Genomic DNA, 8751 nt, shown 5'->3' on the forward strand with positions numbered 1-8751 from the left:
TTATTCTTTATTTAAGCATATGGGCTTTAATGTATTACAAAACTCGATTTCGCAAAATTCGTATTTTTTAAATTATTGATTAGCGGTAAACAATATAGGGTTTATTTTATAATACAAAAAACAATGAACATAAATATTTGGATTAATAGATGTCTTCCAAAATTTTAATGACCAAAAAGATATCTCACACTAACAATCTGAGAAAAAAATATCAATTTTTGAACAATATGATCATTATTTTCTGTACTTATTATTTTTAAAGGCTAGTTTATCACGTGTTTTAGGATTTCTATCAGAAGAAATCCACTTCCAACAGATGACAGAAGCAAAAATTAACAAGTTTCTAAATTGGAGCCAAAAACACGATAGCAACCCATATACCTTTTAAAATCAGAATAGTAAATTGATATATTTCTATAGAAATTTTAAATAATTTTGCAAATAAGAGTTGGTTTTTAATAAAAAAATATTATTTTCAGATTCTTCAGAACTTGAAGAGCTTTCTTAGTTTTGGTTTATGTTGAAATCCTCATCTCCAAATACATAGTTCATACTCTTCTATATCTGACTGATTTAATACTTCTAAAGCTTCTTCGATATGCTCATCTCTCATTGGGTTACCTGAAAAGGATAGGTACTAAAATATTCTGTAACGGACTCAATAATTTACTTTCTATTATGAAGGAGAAAACCTTAGGAGAAAACGGTCTAAATCATAAGTTGCAAAGGCAAATCAAATTGATTAGTGGTTTATTCCCTTATACCTTTTAAAATCCAATAATATGTTAATACTCTTATACCTTCTAAAAGGTATCCAGATTTTACAAGGTTATTTCACACGCATATTCTTTATTTTCGCGTAAATCTAAATGTAATTATAATATTTACATATTTGGCAACAAGCAGAGTAAGATACTCTCAGTTAAAAACCTAAGATTGCATCAATAATCATGGATGTTCAATCCACCAGTTACCACGTCCTCTAGTCAGTCAAGATGGCCAGACTTTTCGCCGGAAATTACATATATTTTCTTTTTCTATTGACACTATTGCTTAACCATAGACAAAAACATACTTTCCAGTAGCCGGATAAAAAACAGTAATTAGATTTGGCGCGTAATTTAAAATGTTACGGCGTTTTCAAATCAGATACTGTCAGATACCTTTAAAAAGGTACCGTGGGCGTTTATGTCATAAAGTTGGATAACAGCTTGGGCCGGTACCACTATCGAGCTGCATGCCTTTTATTAGGTATCTGGGCGTTACGAGGATAGTAAAAGTTAAAACAGGGTTTCTTAAAATTTATACGCTAATTATTATTTAAAATATTTCTTTGAAGTAAGAATAATACATTAGTAAAAGATCAAGTGATTCGTAGGCTTTTTAGAGTAGGTATAGTATTTATTTTTTTTCAAACAAATCAGATCAATCCATTCTGAAGAAGATGCATTTCACATCTGTTTCACTGATCGATTTTCTGCGACCAAGTGGGTAATAAGCCTTTTACCCTTGTTAAACATATTTATTGTGAAAAAAAGAGGCTGTATGCTGAGCACACGTGTCAGAAGTGAAACTTCAACACCAATATCGTCGCCTTACTCCATGACGCGACGGTATTGACATGACGCGACCATGAAATTTTACTCTCAACGCGCTTATAGAAGTTTCATTTTAAAATAGGTTTATCAATACATTTTCCAAATAATTCAAAGTATTATTTTAAAAGCGTGTTTCGTTGAAAATACCTGCATTTTTTACTACATTATTGACGTATAATATCAATGTATAAGGCTGGTTGCAGAGCTTGCCGACCATCAGTGCGTACGTCAGTCGCGTTTGTCATATTATGTATGGAAATTCATAAAACCGTTCATAGCTAGACCGACCATACGCACGCGTATTGTCATGTAGTGTCATAGTCATACACATTGTTGATGCATATCGTCAGGACCGACGGTACGCACTGATGGTTGGTCAAGCTCTGCAACCAGCCTAAACCGCATGGGTTGGTATATTTTACGCGTCATTAATGTGTTCATAATTTACACGTGGAACCACAGAGTATAAATATTTTTACTGTGAAATATCACTGATAACTTTTATTAATATTTAAAGTCACTATCTCTATTTAAATACTACAAACTATGTATTATATTATTTTCAAGAGATGATATTCCACAAGTGATAACTGCGTTAAAAACAACCGACTTCAAACTTGCACTTGCAAAATTTACAAATACTTACAGACAAAAATGCTCATAAAATAAAAACTACTGGGCCTATCCGAATAAAATTTTTATGGGACCAATTCGACACCATCCCGCATCGAACAAAAAAAGAATCACGTAAATCGGTTCAGAAACCTCGGAGTAATCGGTGTACATACATAAAAAAAAAAAAAAAAAATATATACCGGCCGAATTGATAACCTCCTCCTTTTTTTTGAAGTCGGTTAAAAAGTTAATAATATAGATTTAAACTCAAGTACTATATACGTTTATTAATCGATTAATATTTAATATTATTCATATAAGAGAAAGTCTTGTTAGCTACCTCATTTACTTCTCAATTGAAATGATTGGTTTGTTTGTTTGTTTGAACGCGCTAATCTCAGGAACTACTGGTCCGATTTTAAAAATTCGGTTTTAGATAGCCCATTTATCGAGGAAGGCTATCATCACGCTAAGACCAACAGGAGCGGAGCACTGCGGGTAAAACGGCAGGGCACTGCTAGTTATTAATAATTGGAAAAGCTAACTAAATAAGTATTAAACTATAAAAAACTATTAGGTATGCCACTATCCAATTAATAGATAAGTATTCGATTTATGAATCCTCATATAATCGGTCTTTAGTGATAATTAATTCATGTAAGATTTTCAGAAAACATTATTATAGAAAATAATCGGATATCAATTGATAGTACTTATTAACTCTCGTAAATGAGTATCGTATTAAATTTGTGATAAATAAAATAATAGTAACTTTTAATTAGTACCTATATACTAGCTTACCGCCCGCGGCTTCGCCCGCTTTGTCTAAAACCTAATATTATATACTAAAACCTTCCTCTTGAATCACTCTATCTATTAAAAAACGCATCAAAATCCGTTGCGTAGCTTTAAAGATTTAAGCATACAAAGGGACATAGGGACAGAGAAAGCGATTTTGTTTTATACTATGTAGTGACATAATAAAATAGTAGTATTTCTAATGACTAAGTATTAAAAAATTCAGGTTGTTCATTGTACGTCGTAATATATATTATTATGTGTATTTTTCGCTGCATATTCTATATCACAATTCACATCAATAATGTTTTACTTTGCTTAATAAATTTACGTTTTTCGAACTTCTATCGAAATTCCATAGAAAATCACTACCTACATACATAGTATAAAACAAAGTCGCTTTTTCTGTCCCTACGTCCCATTGTATGCTTAAATCTTTAAAACTACGGAACGGATTTTGATGCGGTTTTTTTAATGCATAGAGTAATAGGAAGGTTTTAGTGTATAATTTATTAGGTTTGAGGCAAAGCGGGCGAAGCCGCGGGCGGTAAGCTAGTAATACTTATAATAAAGACTTGTTCTATACAGCTGAGTAATTATTAAACCATAACATCTCGGGGGCGGAATAACAAATTATCAGTTTAAAAAGCGTAATGAATGAAAAACGGATAAATCTTGGATTTTCCCGCGAAGTCTGTCACTTTCCTGGTTTTTCTTTGTAATCTCATCTCCTTCATTTATCATAGAGATTAATGTTTTTGTCGCGGATTCGGTTAAGATTGTTTTAATCGCGGGTAGCTTCGAAAATATAGTGCGGTGTGGACATACGTAAAAATTGGGATAAAATAGAGGTAAATAATTTTTAAGGTCCCTATATTATCATAATATTTATAAACCCTTGATTTCTCATAATATTACTACATATTATATACTATAATAAATAATATTACCTAGGTACTTGAGGAATTAGCTACTCCAGTATTCTGTGCTTAAGGATTCAAAAATAGTTTAAGACCCTCAGACCGAATAAAATATAAAAAGGTTAAGTGGTTCTCGAGGAATTAGTTACATATACACTTTAATACGACTTTTCTAATAGATAAGTAAATAAATTAAAACGAAACAACTAATGTATAGAAACTATAGGCTGTGGGCTATTTACTCCTATAGAGTATATATATAGAGTATATATTACTCCTATAGTATCTAATATTTAAGTAACTATACTTATTTATTACATAGTAAAATAATTTTTGCATTCATATTTGTTTCGATTTTTAAAAACTATATTCAGGATTACAAGCTCCTAAAGCTATAGATATCATTCGTTTATAATCCGACATGTTAAAGCAAAAAACAAGTTCAAAATCTAAAATCTGACTACGAAAATTTTTCGCTTTAAAAATGGTCTAAAAGCTTCAAATCATATGGCCGCCATGTTTAATTTAAATTTACGTGCATGTCATGATAGCTGTCATTTAAAAAAAATAATAATAATGAGTGTTGCCAATTTCAAAAATTATGTTTAGACTCTATTATAGATAAAAATTGAAATTATCATTTGTTTATGTGTCAATAAACTAATAACTACATATTTTACTAATAAGTTAAACCCAAAATAAGTACCAAGCCATAATAAATAAGTAATTTACTTCCTACTTGATTTAGTTTATTTTTTGTAAGTGGCAACAACCGTTTCCACCTATTTTTTTTTACCGCGAAATTAAACGCCTGACAAAGCTAGTAATAATCCTAATATTATAAATGCGAAAGTTTGTGTGTTTGTTACTCTTTCACGCAAATACAACTGAACCTATTACAATGAAATTTAGCATACATATAGAGGGTAACTTGGATTAACACATAGAATTAACAGTTTATCAATTTTATCCCGGAAATCCCACGGGTACGGGAACTATGCGGGTTTTTCTTTGAAAACGGGGGCGAAGCAGCGGGTGGAAATCTAGTTATGAATATAAGTAAAATTATCAGTGTAGTATTGTTCTTTTTCTAGATCACGTGTAAAATTAAACTTCAAAATTAGCGGATATTTCCATAATAACAGGCAAGGCAGCAGCGATTTTCAATCAAAATATCTTGAAAATCGAAAGGCTTTGACGCTGTGGCCACAAAGAGATGCCCGTTGATTATCCAATCTGTGCCAATGCATTTTAGATTTAGGGATTTCGTTTTATTGCCTGAGATTATCTAGTTTTTTGATAGTGGAGTAACGAGATTGTTGTAGTACTGAGTGAGTATGAAATGTATTTTATATTATTTTAGCTATTCGCCCGCGGCTTCGCCGCAATGAAAAAACCCGCATAGTTCCCGTTCCCGTGGGATTTCGGGGATAACACCAATCCTATGTGTTAATCCAACTTACCCTCTATATTTGTGCTAAATTTCATTGTAATCGGTTCAGTAGTATTTGCGTGAAAGAGTAACAAACACACACATACACATCCTCACAAACTTTCGCATTTATAGATAATAAGAAGAAAATGTTGTCTTTCAATCTGCTTTTCTTAGCATATTTTAAGGGGATCATTCATAATGATTACCTTGCTTGAAGTTTATGCTATAAACTATTTATTTTTATTGTTCTTATTATTCATGTTCATGAGCTACAAAATTATCTATACTAATCTATAATAAAACTGTAGAGTTTCTTTGTTTGAACGCCCTAATCGCAGGAACTACTGGTCCAATTTGAAAAATTCTTTCGGTGTTAGATACTAAGCCCAACAAACTCTTCAGCTTTATAATATTAGTATAGCTACGCGGTGACGCATAGACTGTAAATTAGCAATATACGGTTACCCATCAATATTCAGACCGCGCTTCAAGCTGCTTAACCTGCACACCATTACCATTAAATGCACTTAGCCATTAGCCTGACAATGACAAAGCACATATCAATATAATAAATTATGCTATACTATAGTAGAGCCATTTTAATAGGCAACATTTGACAGTTCAACAAAATTCAACAACGTAACCTAGTAACGACGACATAGAATAACATGATATTTCGTTTTGTTAGAACTGCACATTTGCTTAACTTTTTTCAATTACGATTACATATTTATAATAATAATGACCGATACAAGTTATATTAAGATTTCATTTTACTGATAAACCATCCTAAACATAATAAACAATTTCTGAATTGAAGAACTGACGTCGCTACAATTTTGTGTCAATAAACCTTTTTTCTTTTTAAATACTAGAGACGTTACTCTAAAAATCGAAATCTGACATCTAGAATCGAATGAATTGATTACTTGTGAATAAAAATCATCATAAATTAATAAATTCGATTGACAAATGTTTCAAATCCGTATCGATAAATACACTTTAATCGATGTTTTTAAGCAGGTTACCTCTCTTCGAAGATAAAATTGATAGACGTCAAATGTTGCCTATTAAATTGGCTCGACTATAACTACTAATTATGTTATACTACTACTTAGAAGGTACTTCTATAAGCTTAGAAATCCCTAAATTGTATCAACATTAAACTATCCCAAGATAATAAACAGTAGGGTTAGTATATTCTTACAAAGTAGGGGTATAATGTTTGATTCCAGCTATCTGGGGCTGTGATCTGGTGAAATCTAAAGCGCTTGTCGGCGTTACGTCTAACGCACTCCCCAAGGTCTGGAAGTGGTCAGCGCTTGAGGGAAGCGCTGAAGCGGCTTTGTGATGTTATCGTTATATGATTACTATCATTATCACTACATAGTAATATGTAACAAAGTTCTCTGTCCCTATATTCATTTGTCCCTGTGTATGCTTAAATCTTTAACAACGCAACTGATTTTGATACGTATTTTTAATAGATAGATTGATTATTATCGAGGAAGGTTTTAGTAGGGTAAACTTGCATAATTCGTACCACTTAAGGGGAGTCCTTTCAGCGAAGCGGAGTAAAATTGGTTTGCAAGATCAAATTTTTCATGTATTTGCAATTATATGACGCTTCTAGAAAAAATAATCAATACACTTCAAGATATTTCCTAAAAAGTGTGCTAATTTGTTACACAACCACGTGTATTTTGGTCGATCATATAAAATCATAAAAATAGGCTAAAATAAAGATCAAAACGAATTATTTGTTAATGAAATTTCTGATTTTGGAAATAATTTTTATATAAGGATATGTATTTTGATGTACTGCAGAAAACGTGCTAAATTTTGGTTTTCTACTGAAGCCCTGTAATTATTAAATACATATTATATCTCAGAACTTAACGTTGCCCAGCGTTTTCTTTACAAACCGCGCTGCCCGCTACCCCGCCAGTCCTGATCAGGCGCTTGCTAACGTAGGACCTGTGTCAAATTATCTCCGCTCGATTTTACGTTTTGAGTAACGATAAATTATTGAAAATGGGTAACAAAACAAACAAAATTCGGAAGAAAGCAGTGTCAGTATCAAAAAAAAGAGTAAACTATAAGAAACGGTATGTAAATTGAGTAATATGATAAAAACGTAGTTACTTGATGACACAGAATAAAAATATCAGTTGGTCATAAAGTTTCACCTCGTATGCTTTTATTTCAAAACGATAAAAGCTGCGTTACTGTGAAATAAGAGTTTAGTTTATAATAATTTGTTTTATATATATAATACTAGTGGTCCGCCCCGGCTTCGCCTGTGGTACATATTTCGCAATAAAAGGTAGCCTATGCCCTTTTTCGGGTATCAAAATATCTCTATACCAAATTTCATGCAAATTGGTTCAGTAGTTTAGGCGTGATTGAGTAACAGACAGACAGACAGAGTTACGTTCGCATTTATAATATTAGTATGGATTATTATTACGTATAATTGGTGTATTATTTGCATAATTTTGGGGTATTATTATTAATTACAGTTGTTTATTTTAAGGAAAAAAACAATAATGATTATTAGTTAAAAAATAATTGATAATAGTCAAATAATAATGATTATTGACTTATAATAATTATTAATCACTACAGTAAAAGTTCCTTATTGGCGGGGTATATGTTCCATAAAATATATGCCTCGAATACAGAAACCGTGAATACGGAATGGTAATTATTATATGGGATTATAGGTTCTACGTTATACGTTCCTAGGTGACGATTGAGATTTTTTTCGTGTCTCATTTTTTTTAGTTGACATTATAAACTAGGAAGAGTGCAGTAGACGTTACTCGATCACAATTTTTGTAACGAATGTGAAAGACGAAACAATAAAACACGCAAAGCGGCTTTTACTATAAACGGAACTACATTTAAAAATATACTTTATTTATTGAGTTATAAGGTTGCTTCCATTCTGTTTATTTACGCTCCTTCTATGTCTCATTTCAGCACCATACTATGCCTGATTAAATAAATAGATATTAGATAATAAATACAAGGGGAAGTGGGAGGCGGACACGCGCAGGCTCGCTCGCGCACCCTTCGCACACCTTACTGCCGCCACGTGATCGTAGTGATGTGACTTGACCAACGCTGTACTCGATAGTTTACAAGAAAAACTATATTTTAACATATTAATATTTGACTTTAATATTAAAACTCTTTTAAAAATATATTAAAAATAATTTTGTGTTGTGTTTTGTATCATACACTTTCTAATATTATGAATGCGAATGTATTATAGTGTAAATGTAAAGTATGTAATGTTACGATATTATATTTTAACCGCTAAATTGATTTTTGAAGGTTTTGGTAGGTATAAAATTGATATATATTTATATTGTTTATT

General features: G+C 31.6%; 1 long non-coding RNA gene across 1 annotated transcript; it reads right to left on the reverse strand.

Moving 5' to 3' along the window:
• Positions 1 to 433: 433 nt before the first annotated feature.
• On the reverse strand, positions 434 to 1259 carry LOC123703211. Its single transcript, XR_006752962.1, has 2 exons — positions 975 to 1259; positions 434 to 621 (listed from the first exon to the last, which is right to left on the reverse strand). It is a non-coding gene; the product is annotated as an uncharacterized LOC123703211 (long non-coding RNA).
• Positions 1260 to 8751: the final 7492 nt, after the last annotated feature.

The sequence above is a fragment of the Colias croceus genome, chromosome 25, assembly GCF_905220415.1.
Source record: "Colias croceus chromosome 25, ilColCroc2.1".
Classification (NCBI taxonomy): domain Eukaryota; kingdom Metazoa; phylum Arthropoda; class Insecta; order Lepidoptera; family Pieridae; genus Colias; species Colias croceus.